Genomic DNA, 22,547 nt, shown 5'->3' with positions numbered 1-22,547 from the left:
TTACTGTATAACTGTGAGAGAAAACACTAAATTTTTTTAGGTGAAATCTAGTAGAGAAACAATGAATCGTGATATGAATAGAGAGAAATAAGGAGAGAAGCCAGTAGGAAGAAGGTCATTTGAAATATAATGTGAAATAGCATGATCAGTTAAATTATTGCAGACAAAATACACAGAAATTTTAAAGCATGGGAGGTGAGTTAAAAGCTAGGCTTGAAATAATGGAAGTCCTTAAAGAAGAAATGAAGCATGCAACTTGATCACCACAAAATTATCTTTCATGGGGATCACTGGAGAGTCAAATAGTTAAATAAAACCACTAGAATACCTGTTAAGAAGTAATTTTTTAACTGGCTATTTTCAACACATTCCCCCTTTAAGCTTCCTTGCTTCTTTGTCCTTATCTTTCTAATTTTGTCTGGAAATTTCATCATCATCATTTCAATTGCTTTCTCTAACTCTAATATTTTTTACCTTTCTAAATGGAATGGTATTTGCAGTAGCATATCATTTTAAAATTCTGGTACAAACTGTGGGTTTGTCAGAATCTTGCAGTGACTTTATACTTGTTTACTATGTGTCATACACAGCAATTAATTTTGATTATAGAAAAGATTAACACTCATTTACCTTGAGAACACACAGACAAAAATTAGTGAATATATAAACATAGAAATTAACATCGAAATGCTTCTAGCCATATTGCTTTTTAAAATAATTATTAGGGCTGGGCACGGTGGCTCACGCCTGTAATCCCAGCACTTTGGGAGGCCAAGGCGGGTGGATCACGAGGTCAAGAGATCGAGACCATCCTGGTCAACATGGTGAAACCCCGTCTCTACTAAAAATACAAAAAATTAGCTGGGCATGGTGGCGCGTGCCTGTAATCCCAGCTACTCAGGAGGCTGAGGCAGGAGAATTGCCTGAACCCAGGAGGCAGAGGTTGCAGTGAGCCGAGATCGCACCATTGCACTCCATCCTGGGTAACAAGAGCAAAACTCCGTCTCAAAATAATAATAATAATAATAAGAAGAAGAAGAATTATTTAAAATTTAAATAATTGTTGTTAGAAATTAGATGATTTTCTTTTCCTTACTCTACAATCTGCTGTAAGATAAATATTATATTTTAATAAAAAGACACAGAGACAATAAATATAAAGGCTTATTAAAATCACAAGTGTTTAAAACCCTCTATTGCCATACAATTTATATTGTGTAGTTCTTATATCCAAAAATTATATTATGCTAACACTTCATATGTTTTCTATGTAAAGATAATATGTATTTGAACACCAAACCAGTAAATTATGCAATAAATATTTGGTAAAATCCTCCATTTTTCTATGTTAAACACATACTTTCATAATTCTGATCAATTTTCTTCTAGAAGTGAAGTACAATATGTAAGGTAATAGTGAATTTATAAATGTTACTCAAGTTTAGTTATCACTGGGCTATATCAAGATTTTACTTTGCATTAAGCATCATACTTACAAATTTTCATACCTTCTCATATATCTAATCTCTTCACTTTTTTTTTTTATTGTACTTAAGTTCTGGAGTACATGTGCAACTCATGCAGGATTGTTGCATAGATACATACATGGCAAGGTAGTTTGCTGCCTCCATCTCTCCATCACCTATATCTGGTATTTCTCCCCACATTATCCCTCCCCACCCTCCCCATCCCCCGATGTCCATCCTCTAGTCCCAACAACAGACCCCAGTGTGTGATGTTCCCTCCCTGTGTCCATGTGTTCACATTGTTCAACACCTGCCTATGAGTGAGAACATTCAGTGTTTGATTTTCTGTTCTTGGGTCAGTTTGCTGAGAATGATGGTTTCCAGATTCATCCATGTCCCTACAAAGGACACAAACTCATCGTTTTTTATGACTGCATAGTATTTCATGGTGTATATATACCGTGTTTTCCTTGACCAGTCTATCATCTACAGGCATTTGGGTTGGTTGCAAGTCTTTGCTATTATACACAGTGCCGTGATGAACATACATGTACATGTGTCTTTATGATAGAACAATTTATAATCCTTTGGGTATATACCTAGTAATGGGATTGCTGGGTCAAATGGTATTACTATTTGTAGGTCCTTGAGGAATCACCACACTGTTATGGTTGAACTAATTTATACTCCCACCAACAGTGTAAAAGTGTTCCTATTTCTCCACATCCACTCCAGCATCTGTTGTCTCCAGATTTTTTTTAATGATTGCCATTCTAACTGGTGTGAGATGATATCTCAATGTGGTTTTGATTTGCATTTCTCTAATAACCAGTCACCTGCTCTTTCTATAAATTTTCTTGTGGTTTAATCACTGATAAGAAAAGTAGTGATCAGACAAGAACATCTGGAAATTTCCAACAGTATACATTTAAGTGGAATTTAATTTATACAAATCTAATGTTTTTGACTTCATGAAGTATTTTGAAAATAAAAAGGAGGAAACTGCCTTTCTCTTTGACATTTCCTCTGTATATTTACTTTATATTTGGTTGTACCTCTTTGTTTTCTCTCTTTTTTTTTCCTATCCAACTTCTTTTAATTTCCGTGCATAATCTTGAAGGTCTCCCTAAACACCAGGATGAAAAAATCTGCCAAATCACATAACTGTGTTATCATATTTAATTATTTATTCAGCACTTCTTAGGTATAGGTAACATTGAAGGAATGGAGTCAGCAAAAGTGTGCACGTTTTACTGCTGTTAAAAACTGTATATTTTTAAATAACTTAGAGTATAATTGGATTATTTTTAACTCAAAGGATAAATACTTGAAGGGATGTATACCTCATTCTCCATGATGTGTTTATTTCATATTGCATACCTATATCAAAACATCTGATCTAACTCATAAATATATATAACTACTATATACTCACAAATATTAAAAATAAAAAATCTATTCAACATAATTATGAATTTTCTCTAGTTGTTTCTATAGCTACAATATTTTGAGAGCAATATTGAAAACTTGTATTTCCAATTGTTAAGAACATTGTTAGTGCTATTAGTTTCTGACAGTCTCTAATATCTGTTTCTCTGCTTTATGTTGAATGTACAACTCTTAGTGGCAGAATATTGTTGTATATGCATATATGAATGAAGTACACAACACAAGACTGGTGACTCTGATAATGAAATATCTTACACATCAATGAGTCCCACTAGAAACATTAATTTTGTTGCATTTTATTTTTGAAAAGCTTTATAAGGTTTAAAGTAATACATTATTGGATAGAGGGCTGAAGGGTAGACAGTGCAAAGCAATAATGATCAAAAGATTGTGGGACAGTTTTTTCTTGAGACTTTCATATTTATAGACTAACACATTTTATTTATTTAAACAATATCTATAGTTAATCACTCTTCCTATTTCAGAGCCAAGATGCTTATTAAGGTCCTAATAATCTCTTACATAGACTTGTATACCTTTACATGAACTGATTTCTCTTGTTTTAAATACCTACTTTTCAAGTCTGTGAAGAATTCTGCCTTATGTATAGATGAAATATGTATATCACAAGTTCAATGACAATGACTATTTGTAAAACCTCTCATAGAAAATAGGTGCCAGTAAGACTATGGAGACGCTGTAAAAATAATTATTTCCCTGAAAAATAACTGTATCTTCAAGAAGCTTAAGGAAAACACATAGTAAGAAAAACTATGCATAGATTTCAAAATTTCTTGTTCTATAAATAAACTTATATCAGCTTCTTATAACATGTCAGAACTGGATCTAGTCTGAGCCATTAAGAGGAATCAGACATCAGTTTGAAAACAGTCCTTATCAGAGCAACATGAATTCTGCTAAAATTGAAGCAAGAACAAACATCAAATTTATAGTGAAACTTGAGTGGAATAATGGTAGCATCACTGATGTTTTAGGAAAACTTTACGGGACAATACCCCACAAAAATTAGCAGTTTACAAATGGATAACTCATTTTAACAAGGGATAAGACAATGCTAAAGATGAAGCCCACAGCAGCAGATCATCCACATCAATTTGCAAGGAAAAAAAATCCTCTTTAGTCCACACTAAAGAGGACTGACTATTAACAACATAAACAATAGACTATAGACACTATAGACATCTTAATTAATTCAGATTACACAATTCCAAATGAACAACTAAAATCAAACAAACTTTTCATTCAGTTAGTGCCAAAACTGTGGTGCCCAGATCAGCTTCGGAGTTTTCAAAGGAAATTTTTAACAAGTTGGATCAAGTCCCTGAAGCATTTCTTTGAAGAATTGTAACAAAAGATGAAACAAGGTTTTACCATTACAATCCTGAAGACAAGGCAATAGATAACAAGAGGTGGAAGTGGGCCAGTCCAAGCAAAAGTGTAAAAGTCAAGAGCAAAGGTTACGGCAACGGTTTTGGTGAATTTTGCTTGTTGACTTTCTGGAAGGTCAATAAATAAGATTTGCTTACTATGAAAATGTTTTGAGAAAGTTAGGAAAAGCTTTAGGAGAAAAATGCTAAAGACACCATCACCAAAGAATCCTGCACCACAACCATGCTCCTACTCACTCCTCTCATCCAAGAAATGCAGTTTTGTGAGTGTCCATGGGAAATCATTAGGCATCTACCATATAGTCCTGATTTGGCTCCTTCTGACATTTTTTAAGTTTCCTAATCTTAAAAGCTCTGTAAAGGACACCCACTTTTTTAGTTAATAATGTAAAAGAACAGAATTTACATGGTAAAATTCCAAGGAACCTCAGTTCTTTAGGAATAGACTAGATGACTGGGACCATGCCCTGCAGAAGTATCTTTGTGAAAGTCCAGGTCTCACTAATGCAGGCCTCCAAAACAGCTGTTTCAGCAATGACTGAGTGGTCTGGTTAAATATGAAAAGCTAATAGACCCAGTGACCTTATACAAAGGCTGGGATGTAACAAAGCCCACCAAGAGTTTTGCCCTGGCCTTTCCTGGGCCTTAAAGCTTGACAAAATAAGGAAGAAATTCTTATCAGGACCCCTTTAGGATTAAGCAAGTTTCACTGGGGATCTGAAGAAACTCCCCAGGCCTCCACAAACAAGTTTACCAATCCTCCGTGATTTAGCAGGAGACAAGATAAGGGTAATCACCCCAGCACCTGGATCCATTTAAGTAGATTTATTGACACTCTAGAGGAAGGTCTTCAAGACTAAGACCTTTTTTTTAATAATAGATTAAAATAAGTTAATCACTATGACTTTAGATGAATGCACACTTAGACGTAGACATATAGCTTAGAAGGTATATAAGCTCTGGAAAACTTTGTAATTTTGAATTGGTGTGGCGATAACTTCCAGCCCCTCTCCTTGTAATCAGTTGGAGAAAATAAAAACTCTTCCTCTCCAGTTCATCTGCATTTCGTTATTGGGCTGTAAGTATCAGCTGGTCTTCAGTTTGGTTTGGGAACATCTTGACCTTGATGGAATTTAGGTTGAGAAATAAATTTTATGTTTTTGATTTTTATCTTTAAATATTCCACAAGCTTTCTGAAGACCCTCATATAATATATATTTTATATAACATTATAAAATATGTATAAATGTAAATTCACAAATATAAAGTCTCCATATATAACTATGTCTAAGTTATATTTAAGTACTATATGCAGAGACAAACACACACACACAATAATATGAAGGAAAATAAATTTTTTAAACTTTTATTATATTTTCAACATTTTGGCTACTCACATTATATCAATTCCACTTTTTATCATAGAAAATGCTTATATTTTACTTGTAATATGTTATTCTATTTAAAACTAAATCCAACGTGACATTTTTATACACAAACCTTTCAGGTGTTTATGGGATGTGCTGATCTCATTATATCTGGGGCAGCTGCCACTGAACAGCAGCAAAAGAATATGGAGCCCTGACTGCTAAGCAGGGAACTCTGCCAGTCTAAATGTACTGTACTTGATGTCCATAAGCCACCATCTGGACAGCAAGGGCATGTCTCCAGATTCTTGATATTGCAGACATTAATAGCCTTGTGAACTGTAAGATGACTAGGCAGCAGAAAAAAATTAAAAATAGCCCCTGGGAATAGGGACAGGTGGCAACCATTTCCACCAAAGGATACTTATGGAATAAGTGCTTATGTTCAAATAACTTCTGAATCTGAGCCAAGAACTGCCTTTTCCTTCTGCCAGCTAACCACTCACTTTTCAGTTTCCTCACCTGCTTCATTCCCCCTGAGAGCTATATATGCAGTACTCACCAGCTGCCTAACTGGAGATGGTTCTGTTGTGACACAGAAAAGCTGGACTGAGAAAGCAGTAAATGTGAACAACCAGGGAAGTCACTGTAGATGTAAACAAAGCCTTCTTTACTATGTGTTTATCTTTCACACTTTTCTAGAAAGTAATAAATGGATACAATGAACGTGAGCAAAAATTCTTTATGACAAAACTGATTTTTCAAGAGCTTTATTGTGCACATTAAAAAATATACTGAAGGATAATTAAAATGATATAATTAACCACTACATACAGTAGCATTTATTAAGTAAACATAGTTGGTAAATAAAAGGACTAACATTGATCAGTTGTTTTAAAGAGTGTTCATGTCTCTTCTGGCTGCTAGCTGTTTATTCCTTTTCCTTGTTTTCTCTTCCATTTTGAAAAGATTGCTTAAAGGCCACAAACTCTTCCTTCTCAGCAGCTATCTATGTTCTATGCTCTTGCTATGTCAAATGTGGTCCATGGATTAGCAGCAATAGCATCACTAGAAACTCTTTAGAAAATGCAAACTCTCCCAAATGTTTTCTTCACTCATAGGCAGGTGATGAACAGTGAGAACACTTGAGAACAGGGAAGAGAACAACACTCATTGGGCTAGGTGGGGGAGGGGAGGGGAGGGACAGCTAGGGGGCAAGGAGGATTGGGAGGGATGACACTGGGAGAAATGCCTGATGCAGGCGACGGGGTGGGGGCGCTGGGGGGATGGAGACAGCAAACCGCCATGGCATGTATGTACCTATGCACCAATCCTGCAGTGCACATGTACCCCAGAGCCCAAAGTACGATTAAAAAAAAAGAAAAAGAAAATGCAAACTCTCTGGCTCAACCCTAGACCTACTACATCACAACCTGTATTTTAAACAAAATTCCCATGTAATACCTTTGCATGTTAAGTGTTGATTAGTACTGTTCTGTGGCAGTGACTCTCAAGACTAGGTACATATTAGAACTACCTGAGGGGTTTAAAAACTGCTAATGCCTGGACACACTGGCAGACTCAGAATTTTTGTCTGGGAAAGTGCCTCAGAGTCAGTATTTTTTCAAAAGCCCCTCAGATGGTTCTAACTCAAATATAAGAATCAATGTTAAAAATGGATTCCTAAAGTATACTTTGAAAGACTTAAATTAAGCATATAGTAAGAAATCTAGTTCATATAGAATTGTGAAAATAATATCTGTACGTAGAGTGGAATTAGAATAAGGAATTGATCTTGGCAGAAGAAAATACCTTTTGTAAATTACAGAAATATTATATGAAAAGGATATTTTTAATCACTATAAAATTGATACATATTAAAGATCAACTATGCTATAAGACTTGAATTTTGAGATATTGGTATTACTGAATTTATATTGCTGAATTGATAATAATTTATATCTTGTTAAAAACTATAAAAATAAATACCTTTCTTAAAACCGATATGATGATGAGGATCTCTCAAACAACCTTTGGTAAAACATTCTAGCAAAAAGTAAAACATTGTTATGGTTTCTCACTTACCAGTTACTATGTGAGACTACTGAATTTGGGTTTATAAAAAATGACATCACTCAGCATAATATCCTCTGGATTCATCCATGTGGATAATGCTCAGTGAAATAAGCCAGACACAGAAAGACAAATACTGCATGATCTCACTCATATGTGGAATCTAAAATAGTCAAACACACAGAAGCATAAAATAGAATGGTGGTTGTCAGAAGTAGGGAACCAAAGGGAAACGGAGAGATGTTGGTCAGATGTACAAAGTTCCAGTTATACAAGTTGAATGAGTTCTGGAGATTTAATGTATGGCTTGAAGACCATGATTACCAGTAAAGTGTTCTATACTTGAAATTTGCTAAGACACTGGATCTAAAGTATTTTCACCACCACAGTAAAAGAAAGGAAGAGAGAGAAAGATAATGGCAGCTATGTGAGGTGGTGCGTAGTGTTCATTTGCTTAATTGAGCTGATTATTTCAAAATTTGTACATATATCAAAATATCAAGTTGTACACTTTAAGAATGTGCAATTTCTATTTGTTAATTTTACCTCAGTGAAGCTGGAAAAATTTAAAAACATTTTAAAAATTAGCTCACTCACTCTACTAGGAAATATAAAAAGATATATTAAAAGTAGAATTGATTTCCAACAATCCTTTGGACTCCATTCTAAACAAATAATAAGTTTAATATAATCATTCAAATCCTAAAAGATGAATGTATTGCAAGGCAAATGTAAAATGGTACCATTCTTTTTCTGAAATAGCCCTGGTCTATTTATTTGCTATGTTTAAGCAGTAGTCGTAAAATAGTCTTAAAAACTATTTTAGAGGAAGAAGTAACAAAAATCCTGAAGACTTCCTTATGATAGAAGGCTTTTGGTATCAGAAGTGGACTGTGGAGTCTGCTTTACAGCATAAGAGAAAAGCCTTTGGGCTTTCAAAGACAGACTTTGAAGACTTGGGGCTTTTCAAGACAGACTCCTTCCCTGCTCCCCACCCCTACCCCAATTTAACCAGTATTGAAGTGTTCTGGAAAGTTAGCTCATTAGAAAGTTCCACATTTTTAATTCACATTCGACTTTATTTATTGAATATCTTGCACTCTTATGAGTGCATGTGCGTTAGGCCATTCTTACAGGCTATGATATATCTGAGACTGGGTAATGTGTAATGAAAAGACACTGCGCTATAGGCTGCCTAGGAAGGATGGTACTGGCATCTTCTCAGCTTATGGGCAGCCTCAGGGAGCTTTTCCTCATGAGAGAAGTCCAAAAGGGATCAAGAATGTCACACGGCAAGAGTGGGGGCAAGAATTAGAATCGGGCAAAGTTGGTGCCTAAACGTCCAGATCTCACGATATCTCACTGTCTCAAGGACAACACCAAACCGTGAGGGATCCATTCCCGTCACCCAACGCCTCCCACCAGGCCTCACTTTTAACATTGGGGATTACAATTACATATGCGAATTGTCAGGACAACATTCAAATTCTATCAGTATAGTTCCCTTATTAGAATAATAAGAAGGTAGCTTTCGTGTTAATTTTTTTCAGTCCTTACCTTTTTCCCTCTATAGGACGGTTTCTTTAGCCAATCAGTTCTCTTAGATTACTGAAAAAATATGACATTGGTGGCTCTGGCAATAGTCCTTGGGAATCATATCAATGCTACAGTTTGATATGCTTGTGAAATCACAATCTTCGTGTAGAATTTAAAGTTTGCTTCATTTTTCTACCTCAGTGACCTCTGCCCAATTACAAAGAGCTCTTTCTACTACCAACAGGGAACTTAAAAAAAATAACTGAATCTGAATTCCTTAACAGCAATTGTACTCCATGGTGTTTATAATACTGTATTCATTCAGCTCATCTATTTCTTTTTAAATTAAGACAAAACAGTAAAAATTCTTTAAAATATTGTTTACTATTGATACGTGTAGCTTAAAAAATTCATACTTTGTGCTGAGAAAATTGATTTAAATCTTGCTTACACTATTAAAAACTATAAAATACAAATTTATTTAAAATTCAATTTTGATATATATTTGGCCTTCAATATCCACAGGTTCTGCATTCAGGATTTCAACCAGCTGCAGATAAGAAATATTTGGGAAAAAAAATAACAATACAGTAAAAAAAACAAATAAAAAATATAGTACAACAAGTATTTACTTAACATTTACATTCCACTAGATATTATAAGTAACTTAGAGACGATTTGGAGTATATGGGAGGAGATGTGCAGGTTATAGTCAAATTCTTTGCCATTCTATACAAGGGATTTGAGTCCACAGATTTTTGTATCTGCAGGGTTGTGGAGAAGGGTGGTTCTGGAATAAATCCCTCATAGCTACTAAGGGATGACTGTAATATGAATCACATAAACATGGCTTTTCCAAAAATTGAACTGAATTAAATTTAAGAAGAGACAGGATTATGGAGATTACATTGAAACAGAGAATATTTGAGTGCCACTTTCAACAGCAGAAATTAGTGGCTAATGAGTCATAATAGCTAAAAGAAAATAAATAATAACTAAAGCAGGAACAAGTGAGATATCACTGGGATCTTAGTAATTATTTTTTTCAGATATAGTCCCAATTTGTGGAAGAGAGTGAGAAATTTATTTTGGTGTGATAAATAAATTAGAAATAAGGAAATTTTGTCTTAAGTGGTTATTTTCTTTATAGATGCTCAAATATAAATTTAGAAATCAAATCAAATATGAGGTATATGCCTTTCACATTTGTTTCATTTTTAAGGAAAGAAAGCACATTTATATAACATAAAAGTTTTACATTTTGTTTAGCTGCATATTCAGTAGCTCACAAAGCAAGAATGTATGTTTGAGAAGTGAGCTTGAGTATTCTTTTTGTGAGTCAACTTATTCTAGCACCCTGCATTCATATATCAACAAAGTTTTCTTGTTATTTGCCTCTTACCACTGAAGTAAAGCCTCCTGTGAAATGATAAAATGTGTATTTATCTTTGGCAAAGAGACCAAGGGAGAACATTTAACAAAGTAAAAATAATTATTGCCAGGACACAATTGGAGGAATGATTGCTAAAAAAATATTGGTTCCTAGCCAGATAATAGTTTAATAAAAGCTGAAGATGGAATGTCTTTAGTGTATTTAAAATTATTACACAATGATGACTTAAATAAGTACAGCACATGCTATGAAAATTATGAAGGAATCTACCAGGCATAAGAAAACCCACTGAATAACAGGCAAAACTTTTGTAAAAGTTGAAAAAGCATTAATCATGTAATAAGAGCATGTGCATATCATGAAAATTTGAATTACAATGATTGGGATTTTAGACAAATGAATTAAAATCTTAGACTTACTCCATGAGATTTCAGGCAGAGAACTGGCTACCAAAGTGAACATTATTTTGAGTAAATTTTAATTTGAATATGTTAAGAAAGATGTTTCTTTCTATAAAGACAAATATAAGGGGATTGACATTAACTGACCATGAGTCAGAATTATTTCCAGCAGATCTAAGCAGACTTATAGACAAAAAGGGTAAGGCTGATACAAATATTCAAATCAATGAAAAATAACTTTGTAGAATTTAGTGGCTCCTTTATCATATATTAATACAAAGAGGGAAAGTGAATGTCAGAATTTAATTTGGCTAAGGACATCTTCAACAGTTATGGTCTATTAATTAAATAGAACATGTGTGAAATTATATTGGCCTTGGATTTATACTCTGTAATTTTAAAGAATGTTATATTCATTAAAAAATGCCTAAAAGTGATTGTTCTTTAAGGCAGAATCCATTAAATGTACATCATCCTTTACTGGTTCTTCTAAATGGTCAGAAAGTCAAAAGAAGGAACACTGTGCCAGCTTTGTGAAATCACCTGTGTTCTATGGCTATTTCGTAGTAACACTCATTCAGACCATTGATTATTTTATATTTTATCCTATTAATCTTCATATTTTCAGATGTAAAATTATGGTTAAAATTACTAAAATCACTTTACAATGTCCATCATTAATTATATTTTAATGTTTCAATGTTTTAAAATGTTATCTTAATTTGTTTATAGATGTAATAAGTGTATGTTATGTTTTATTGCTTAATTTAATAAGGGCATTAGAAATATGCAGCCAACAGACATATTAAAAAATGCTCATTATCCACTGGTCATAGAGAAATGCAAATCAAAACCACAATGAGATACCATCTCACACCGGTTAGAATGGCAATCATTAAAAAGTCAGGACACAACAGATGTTGGAGATGATGTAGAGAAATAAGAATGCTTTTACACTGTTGGTGGGAGTGTAAGTAGTTTCCACCATTGTGGAAGACAGTGTGGTGATTCCTCAAGGATCTAGAAATAGAAGTACCATTTGACCCAGCAATCCCATTACTGGGTACATACCCAAAGGATTATAAATGACTCTACTATAAAGACACATACACACATTTATTGTGGCACTGTTCACAATAGCAAAGACTTGGAACCAACCCAAATGCCCATCAATGATAGACTAGATAAAGGAAATGTGGCACAATCCACAATGGAATACTATGCAGCCATAAAAAGGATGAGTTCATATCCTTTGCAGGGACATGGATGAAGTTGGAAACCATCATGCTCACCAAATTAACACAGGAACAGAAAACCACATGCCACATGTTGTCACTCATAAGTGGGTGTTGAACAATGAGAACACGTGGACACAGAGAGGGGAACATCACACATTGGGGCCTGTCAGGGGGTGGAGGGGGCATGGAAATAGCATTAGGAGAAATAGGTACTATAGATGACCAGTTGATGGGTGCAGCAAACCACCATAGCACATGTACACTATGTAACAAACCTGCATGTCCTGCACATGTGTGCCAGAACTTAAAGTACAATAAAAAAATTGTAATTTTGGGTGTTTATGATTTCTAGAAATATCCATAGGGTCATGTGTTCAGGGGTGAAGAGTGGGTTCAGGGGTGAATGGAAAGATAAGAAACATTTGAAATGCTGAAATTTTAGATTACATTAACAGAATCATGAGAAGAGGCTAAGGAAAGCAAGAAAATAAACCAAAAAAAAAAAAAAATAGCAAACTAGTCAGCCAGTAAGGTGTCTGAAAAATAGTATACAAAATTTAGTGGACAGTTATGCCATAAAAATATATTATGCAACATTTGCATAGAAAGCAAAACCTTAATTTTTATCATAATTTGATATTATCCCTGTGTATAGAGGAAGTGTATTATTATAATTTAAATGCTGCTTCTTCTGAGCATCTGGAAGTAAAATTAAAATTGTTAACTAAAATTATAAAATATATGTGCACCTGAAGGTAGAAAAAAACAGCATTGATCTGAAAATAAAAATTTGGTGTTATTGTCACCATTTAGTGTTAATTTTGAAACCTGGATTCATTTGAGTTTATGTAAAAATTTTTTGAAATCACATATTCAGTGAAATCCAACATTTCTACCTGCAGCTTTACATGTTGAATATTCCTAAATACCAGTTAAAAAGAGAGAGAGAGAGAGAGATAGAGAGAGAGAGGGAGAGAGAGGGAGAGAGAGAAAAGAAAGCTGTCTTCTGACTTGAGATACCATGAACAAGATTCTTGATATCACAGATGTCAGAATCAAAGGGTTTCAACTCAATGACCAATGTCTCCATGTCACTGAGGGATGAAGCCATGCCACATTTACTTGGTGTTTCTGACATGGAAGTGTGATTACTCATGTATCAAGTGTGTAAATTCAGATAGAGTTTTCAAAATGAAATATTGGTAACTTCAAGAATGATGGAAATTTTCTTACATACTGTCTTTTTAAAAAGCTTAGATACACCAATTTACTCTGAAAAAAAAAACAAATACTTTTTTTTGGCAGAAAGCAATAAATTTTGAGATTGTGAATTCTTAAGTGTCCTGGCAGTTATGAGCTTAACCTTCCTAAAATATATAACATATTCATATTAAGGATATTAAAGTAATTATGAGATAATCATATGCAATCTATGTGTGGTTACAACTTTAAAAGTCACTAATTTTTGATACAAACAACATAATGTAATAACTAATGTGTAACCATAACTAAGTCAGGGATAAATCAATAAAAATAAGCAGATTTCTGTCAATACTCATTCTCATCAGCATTCACATAGAGAATCTAATTAGAAACCGTTGTCTCTTGTTTAACTGTATGTATTTATTCATGGATATTCTCAAATAAGTCAATTTATTTTTTCAAATATCTGTAATAAAATATGTATGCATTTCCAGTATTATGTTACTACCCATCTTGAAAGAGGGGTGTGTTCCTCAAAATTATTATTTTTTTAACTCTAGCATCACATTAACATCCCTTTTTTAGGAATTATGAGGTTTCCATTCTTGCTAACAGAAGTTATAATTATATTTTGCTGCTAGGCTTTTTGGGAAAATCTTTGAAGGGGGATTTAGAACTGACAGCACTGAGAGCAAAGAGATTGATGAATTAAGGGTCAGAAAAAAAATAATAATGGGTACTGCAGAAGTTGCCCTTACAGGCATATCATAAGTGGTGATATGCACTTAAGTTGTACTAGGTACAAGTTATCGAAATTCCTTCTTCTTCAAAATAAATGGGGAAATTTGAAGTCTTTTGGGAGTAGCCTAGAGAATGAAGTGTTATAGCCTAGGGAAAATGAGAGAGAAAACCCCGTAGTCTTCATGGAAAAAGAAGGACTCAAAATTATAGTGAGAAGTTTGGAGGTATCATTGTTAAAAAGGAAATCCAGACTGTAAAAATAAGTCTGAGGAAAATGGCCACTGAGTTGTCTGTTTATTCAGTTGTAAAATGTAGCCTGCATTGCTTAATGCTGTAATCTCTAATTATTTCAACAACCCATGCTAAACAATACAGCCTTGTGTTACATTGCTTTGGCTAAATTGAAAAACAAACAAAAAGGGCCTGTACTTTATGCTTACAGCAACATGGGTTAAAGAAAGAAGGTTGAAGAAACCAGAGGTAAGATGAAATGAAGAATTCGGCAGACCTGAAGCAGTACCTGAGCAAAATAAAACATTCCAAAAATCTCAAATTAATTGACATTTTCACAGTTTTTCTCCTAGCATGTGACATGGAAGCTCTTGTCATTATTGCACCCCCCCTGAGGTAGTGTGTTTTGATACTATGAGGAAGAGGAACATCAGAAGCTGGAAGTTTGGAGCATTCCTGGAGGGTTAACACTTAGGTTAGGTATCTGAAAGGAGGAAGACAGGAATGTCATCTGATAGGATTGAAGCTACTGTAGTTGTTATTCGGAGAAATAAGAATATCATTTACTATTTACTTTATCTTCCTCTCTTTTCATCTTTCTCTGTTCTGAATTCTCTCTCTCTCTCTCTCGCTCTCTAACTGCTGTCTCAGTTTTTGCCTCTCTCTGTCTCTAAACTCTCATTTTTCCAGCTTCCACTGCCTCTCTCTTCCTCCTCATGCCCCTCTCTGTGTCCTTTTATTCATAATTGTGTTTGAGCGCACATGTGCTTCCTCTGTCCATAGTCTCTATTATCTGCATCTCTGCAAATTTTCTCTTCTTTAATGTATGGGCCAGCTTTTAGTTTCTCTTCTCTTCTAATCTCAATTTGGGCATAGTTTTGATTTGCCATGGCTCAAAATGCACCTCAATAATATGTAAACTGACACACTTTTTAAGTATCTCAATTCTCTCTCACACACACATGCAAACACACACACACACACATTTGACTAAATCAGCTGGAGTTTGTGTTCATCTCTGGTTTTATTAAGTGTAGGCCAAAAGGCAATATCAGCTGTTCAAACATTGTTCAATCATGAATGGAGAAACATCACCTATAAAAATAATGTAATTGAGGAATCAGTGGTGATTATTTTTAGTACAGTCCTAAATAATTTTGAATTAAAATTGTTGAGTGGAGTTTCAGAAACTCAAAATATATTGGATTTGAACCATTTTTTCCCAAAATGGACTATCTGAGTTGACGTAAAGTTTGAAGAAATTGCCTGTGAACTCGAGAACACAGAAACAAAAAGAGTAGTGCTAATTTCCCATTTGCTTGTCAGTCAAATTGATAATTGTTCCTGAGGGTGACTTGACCAGAAAACAAAACAAAACAAAACAAAAAAACAGACTACAAAATATTGCACAAATTAATAATAAAAAAAAGTCACATTATTTCCTTATCTACCATGGCCCTTCTAATTAGTACTGAATCTGAGATCACCAAGAGAAGGACCTAGGCCAGAATGCAAGTGTTTCTGAATCAATAACACTTTGATATGCTGATGTTAACCCTGTAAGTGGGAAAATAAAAATTCTTCATCAGGAAAAGTCTTAGAATCCTTGCTTCATCAGAATATTTATTATTATTATATTCTTAGATTATTGTATAATATAATAGCACCCATATTGCCAAATTATAGGTTGATGCAAAAGTAATTGTAGTTTGAATTGCAGAAACTGCAATTACTTTTGTATCAGCCTAATACATGTACATATGAAAATCATGAAATCAACTTTACCGTAATTCTGTTTGAAAATCACTTTGTTTTGTTCTGAATGTAACTAAAACTATCATATAGAGGTAGGGTGAATAAACAGGGCACTATTGGGATCAGATGAACATAAGGAGAATCCAATAGAATTCAATAAGTCTTTGAAATATGTAGAGGGAATTGTTAATTAACATGCTAGCAGAAGCAGTTCTACTCTCAGATGCTACAGGAATAACTGATGATCATGCCATCATCTGCTCTACTATCAGCCTCCTACCCACTTGACCTTACTCACCTTTGCTCACACACCAGCTGAAATGATAGGAAGAACATCTGGGCATCTTGCCTACCCATAGTCTCCAGAGCTTTTGCTGCTGCTCTGAGTTTAATCTTTATTTAACCTTTGTTTTAATGATAAAAGATTGTCTCTCTGTCAGCAGTTCCTCACATACGGTGCGCTTTTGTCACTAGTTACCACTTTAAACACTTCAGGATCAGAAAGCACGACTTAGCCAACCTATGTGATTTTTTATTTGTTTTCTTCCTCAGATTCTAGTCCAGCTTATTCTATTAACCTTAAATATGGGATTGTTGGGTGAGATTCTCCTTGTGTATAAGATCCTTCCTTTGAATAAGTTCAGCACCATAGGAAGCTGCATTAACTTCTATTATATCAGCATGTCTTTTATCAAATCGTATTTCACAAGCTGTAAATGTTTCTACTTTTAAAAATGCTGACTTGGATCATTTCAGAAAACTTAAGCCCAGAAAACTCTGACTCAGTGTTATAGTTAAACCATCACTCTATTTAATAACATATATTTTAAAAAGCATGAAAGAGAGAAACAAAACATTTCTGGTACATGTACTATAAAGTTTAGATAGTAAATACATTTCTATAAACCTAAATGTTGCAGAAGCTGAAGAAAATGCTAACTGGGGAAAAATAAGGTGCCAACTTGGCAAATTAGACTTGCAGATACTGGGGTTTGTTAGGTATTCCTCAGTGAAATATGAACACATGTTGGGTTTTGCAGCTCATGCAAAGAAATAAAATTTCTATTTGTAAGTGTTTAAGGAAACTGAAGATAGTAAAACCAAAAGGAGGTTTCCAAAAAATGAAAAAAAAAAATCTGTTACAAAGTTGTACATCATTGTATATAGTATGTTTCTCATTATGCCAACAGCCAGAATATCACCTGGAAGAAATAAACAGCAATAGGGTATATTTACCTTGGTTAGAGTTCATACTTGATCAGCAATGATAAGATCTTCTGAGAAAATAATTATTTCATACCAGATAGCTCACAAGTGTCAGGCTGCTTAGCCCCCAGATGTAAGAGCCATAACCTCAATTGATTAACGTCAGCTCACATTATCACTATCAGTTAAACAGCAGCTATTTTCAAATTCATGCATATTAACAAAGATGGAAAAAAGTCTCTCATTGGAATTTCCATAACAGTAATAAAAACACAGGAGACTCTCCATAGAAAGATTAAAAGTAGGAAAAACACATGAGTAGGAGGTGATATCATCATAGAAATGTCAACTGGGATAAAAATGATGAAAGCTATCAATCCAATATACCCTCATCAGGATGTAAAAGTCATTCTCAAAAACACTTCTCTGACACACCTCATTTATTTTTTATCTATAGTACTCCCTTCTCATTCTTCCAGAACAGAACCACTGAAGCTCTTACCTGTAATGCAGTACCTATTTTAGCTCTTCACAAAACTGACACTTATCCCTTCTTCCCAGAAGTTTGGACATTGACTCTCAAACAATATTTCTGGTACTCTACTCTTTTATCTTCAGGATTTTATTTTTTAAAAGCAATTTCTCTCTGATTCAGCTACTAATTCTGCAAAACCATGTATTCCATCTTCTTTATTAATAAATGGCCATGCCGACCTAATCCCTCAAAAATGGTTAGTAATTTAAACAGCTACAATACTTGATAGAAAATTAGAAAAAGGAAATTTCTGAGATCTGGTAGAGCTAAGGCTTTTTCATTGCTTGCTGGCAGTAAATTTGTTCTGATAATTGGACTGATTTGTTTCCAGGGCCTTCTTATGTTACATGCTCCAGTTTATATTTTGGGCTTTTGTGATTTTAATTACTGGAATATGAGCGAGGACTTGTTTTGTCTTTTCCAAAGTGTTACAAGCATAAGAAACACTATTAAATTAACCTTGGAGCACCAAAAATTGAAGACCAGATGCTTAATCCTGCCCCCATCTAAAAAAATCTGGCATTGGATAACCTTTTCAGAACACAGATGTCACTCTGAGGAAAAAGAGAAATGGGATCTAAAATTGCACTGAATTAAGTTTTCAAGTGTTTTGAAATTTAATTTTTTTTTCAAATGAGATGCTTTGAAAGGCCTATCAATTAAAAAAGAAATGTCATATGTAGCATACTTACATTTTCAAATTTTGACATTCTTTCTATATTGACAACAGGAAATATTATTTTGTAATCACTACATTTTCCTTGCTTTAAAAATTATATTAGGCTTTTTATACTGATTTTTACAACAAAAATACATTTTGGGTATTAAGCCACATTTTTATTTATTTATTTTTAAGTATTTCTTTCTTCTGGATATCAACCACATGGACTTCAAACTGATTGGGTTGATAATTATGACTTCCAGATTTGTTTCAAAGTAAATTGTTAAGTACCCTACTCTATTCACATCTCTTAAAGGCTAATCATTTTTTTGCTCACTTCTTCTAGGTCACACTTTTTTCTTTGGTGGTGAATACCTTTCCATTCTTTCCAAAGACATGATATTCTTTATGAGTAACGTGATGCTAAAGAAATACAGTATATGCATTCATATGTGTAAATACATTTATATCTATTTCTATGTCAATCTGTCTCTTCATGAGTTTATACTAATAACTCAAATGCAAATCCAACCTACAAGATTTATTCTAGCCTCCTCTGTTTATTTGTAACTCCTTTCTCTGAAGGTGAGAAACCTGGATCCCACTATCATTGATATATTTACTTATTTTCTCAATTCTAGAAAAGGTACAAAATAATCTTGGGCATTTCTAACACATACTTTTATAAAAACAAATTATGCATCCGAATCCCACATTTGTGTACAGTATTGTTGTTAGTCTTAGAATCTTAGAGTATTATTGTCAGTCATATGTATATGATATATATATTTATTTTAGATGGAGTCTCACTCTGTCGCTGGAGTGCAGTGACACCATCTCGTTCACTGTGACTTCTGCCTCCTGGGTTCAGCAGTTCTCCTGCCTCAGCCTCCCAAGTAGCTGAGACTACAGGCAAGTGCCACCAGGCCCAGCTAATTTTTTTGTATTTTTAGTAGAGATGGGGTTTCACTGTGTTAGCCAGGATGGTCTCAATCTTCTAACCTCGTGATCTGCCCGCCTCAGCATTCCAAAGTGCTGGGATTACAGGCATGAACCACTGCGCCTGGGCTATATTTTGCTTTTTGAGACAGAGTCTGGCTCTGTCACTCAGGCAGGAATTCAATGACACAACCTCACCTCACTGCAACCTCTGCCTCCCTGGCCCAAACCATCCTCCCACCTCAGTTTTCCCAAGTAGCAGGAATACAGGTGCGCACCCCCACCCCCATAATTTTTGTATTTTTGTTGGAGACAGGGTTTCACTATGTTTCCCAGTCTGGTCTCAAATTCTTGGGCTCAGCCCATCACCTCGGCCTCTGAATGTGTGAGGATTACAGGTGTGAGCCACCTTGCCTGGCCCAAAAATTGTTTATGGTTTTCTTTCCCATCTTTTTTTGTTGCAATTATGTTATTTATTAATTTTTTTCAATATGTGATTCATTTTAATTTATATCAATGTGGGTCCTATTGTAGGTTAAACTGTGTACCCCTCCCCACCAGATGTATTTGTTGAAGCTCTAATTCTCAGCACCTAAGAATTTTGTTATATTTGAAGATAGGGCCTTTAAGAGATTTTAAAGTTAAATTTAGATCACTAAGGTGGGCCCTAATTAAATTTGACTGGTGTCTTTTTGAGAAGGTAAAATTTGGACACACATAAAGGTACCAGGGAAGCATCTGCACACAGAAAAGCCCATATGAGTACATAGTGAAAAGACAGCTGTCTGCAAGCCAAAGAAAGAGATCTCTGGACAAACCAAGCCCACTGGCATCTTGATCTTGTACTTCCAGCCTCTAGAACTATGAGAAAATAAGCTTCTGTGTTTAAGCCACCAGTATGTGATTTTTTTTTTCTAGCAGCCCTGACAAATAAGGTGACCCTCACAAGTTGCTTAGTTATAATTGTTTAGTTATATTTTAAATTTTAAATTTGTAAAACATTTATGTGATTCTAAAAAGCATAAATATACAAAAAGTCACTTTTTAAATGTCATTCTCCATCATGTCTTTTACTTTATTACCTTTTCCCATCATCCTACCATTTCTACTCCTGAGACCAACAGTCTCATTAGTTTTCTTTCCTCTCCTTATTATATTTTCTTCTTCCTTCCTTTCTTCCTTCCTTTCCTCCTTTTCTCCTCTCCAGAAAAATAAAAAATAAAAAAACCCATATTTTCTTTATGTTCTTCCTTCTTACACAAAAGATCACATACTATAGGCAATTTTTGTATATTGCTTTCCTTTATTTAATAATGTATTTCAAAAATCATCATATTAGTTCAGAAAGATAGATTGCCTAAATTGTTTTTTAACAGATTTCACTACTCTCCTTTGTATGAGTATTCAGATTGTTTCCAGTACTTTGCAATTACAAATAATATATCAGTAAGTAACTTTGTGTGTATGTATTTTCATATTAAAAATATATCTTCGCAGTAAATTCCTAGCATTATGATTGCTAGGTCAAATGTTTTCTTATACATTTCCAAATTTCTCTTCAGATGGATAGTTGTCATTTCCATCAGCAATGTATAAGAGTGCCTGCTTCGCCAAAAGAATGAGCCTTTCTACTGTGATTTTTGCTAGTTTAATGGGTGAGAAAAGATTGCTTTTAAAAATATTATTTAACTATCTTTACTTACTTCCATCTACACATTATTTCTCTTTCCAGAACTACAGCATAATGATTTTGTACCACATAGCTTGTTTACTATCAGTCAACTTATTCTTCATATTTTTTAGCTTTGCAATTTCTATGTTTTGAAAGTTTTCATGAATTTTCTTATCAGCTCTTTTAATATTTTTTAAATTTCAAAGTGTATATAATTTATATAATTTGTCTTACATATATTTTAATATATAAAATTCATATAAAAATGCCTAATAGATATTTTTCTCATAGCATCTTGCTTATCTTTTATCAATTTTTTCCTGAATATTGCTGGAGAAGCCAATTATTTTTCAACTTCTGCTACCAGAATTATATTCAGGTTCTTATATAATTCATTCCTTTGTTTATCTTAGATTTTCTCTTTTATTCTATTTACTTTCAAACTCTGATAACCTAAAAAGTAATTTAGTTAATATGAATAGCTTATGTAAGTTTTCTCTGTTGTTATAGGTACTTGTCCCCAAACCCTTTTTATTTCAATTTGAGTAGCTCTGTGTATATGGTGAATTAATATACATAACAGAATAGATATTGATACTCACCCCACTGAACTTGGAGATCATGACTCAGAGGTTTACCTTTGTGAACCTATAGAGGCTATACTGCAAAGGGCTTTTTGCTTCTTTTCTTAGACCTTCTCTTTGCCTAGAAATTTTTTTGCTGATGTTGGGGATGTGGCATCAAGTATTGTCACAAAATGTACAAAAAAGCCACACATGGCTGGGACCAGTGGCTCACACCTGCAATCCCAACACTTTAGGAGACTGAGAAGGGTGGAACAACTGAGGTCAGGAGTTCGAGACCAGGCTGGCCAACATATAGTGAGACCCCATTTCTACTAAACAATACAGAAATTAGCTGGTCATTGTGGCACACACCTATAGTCCCAGCTACTTGGGAAGCTGAGGCAAGAGCTTGAACCCGGGAGGTGGAGGTTACAGTGAGCCCTGATCCCACCACTGCACCACAGCCTGGGTGATAGAGCAAGGCTCTGTCACTCTGTCAAAAAAGAAAGCCACACATTAGTTTTCATTTTTATTATAACACTTATGTTAAAATACAGAATCCACGTAGCTAGATTAGAGGAGAAATAAACCTATTTTAAAAGGCTTTTAAAATTAAAAACCATACTCGTAGGTGAGTATAGGCTGTTTGGTTGAGGATTTTTGGCCCATCAAATACCTTCATGTTGCTCTAAGGATTTTAGCTACC

This window comes from Aotus nancymaae, unplaced genomic scaffold (assembly GCF_030222135.1).
Source record: "Aotus nancymaae isolate 86718 unplaced genomic scaffold, 86718_ANA_hifiasm-v0.15.2.pri h1tg000062l, whole genome shotgun sequence".
NCBI classification, from domain to species: Eukaryota; Metazoa; Chordata; class Mammalia; order Primates; family Aotidae; genus Aotus; species Aotus nancymaae.
Note: the sequence above shows the minus strand (reverse complement) of the source record.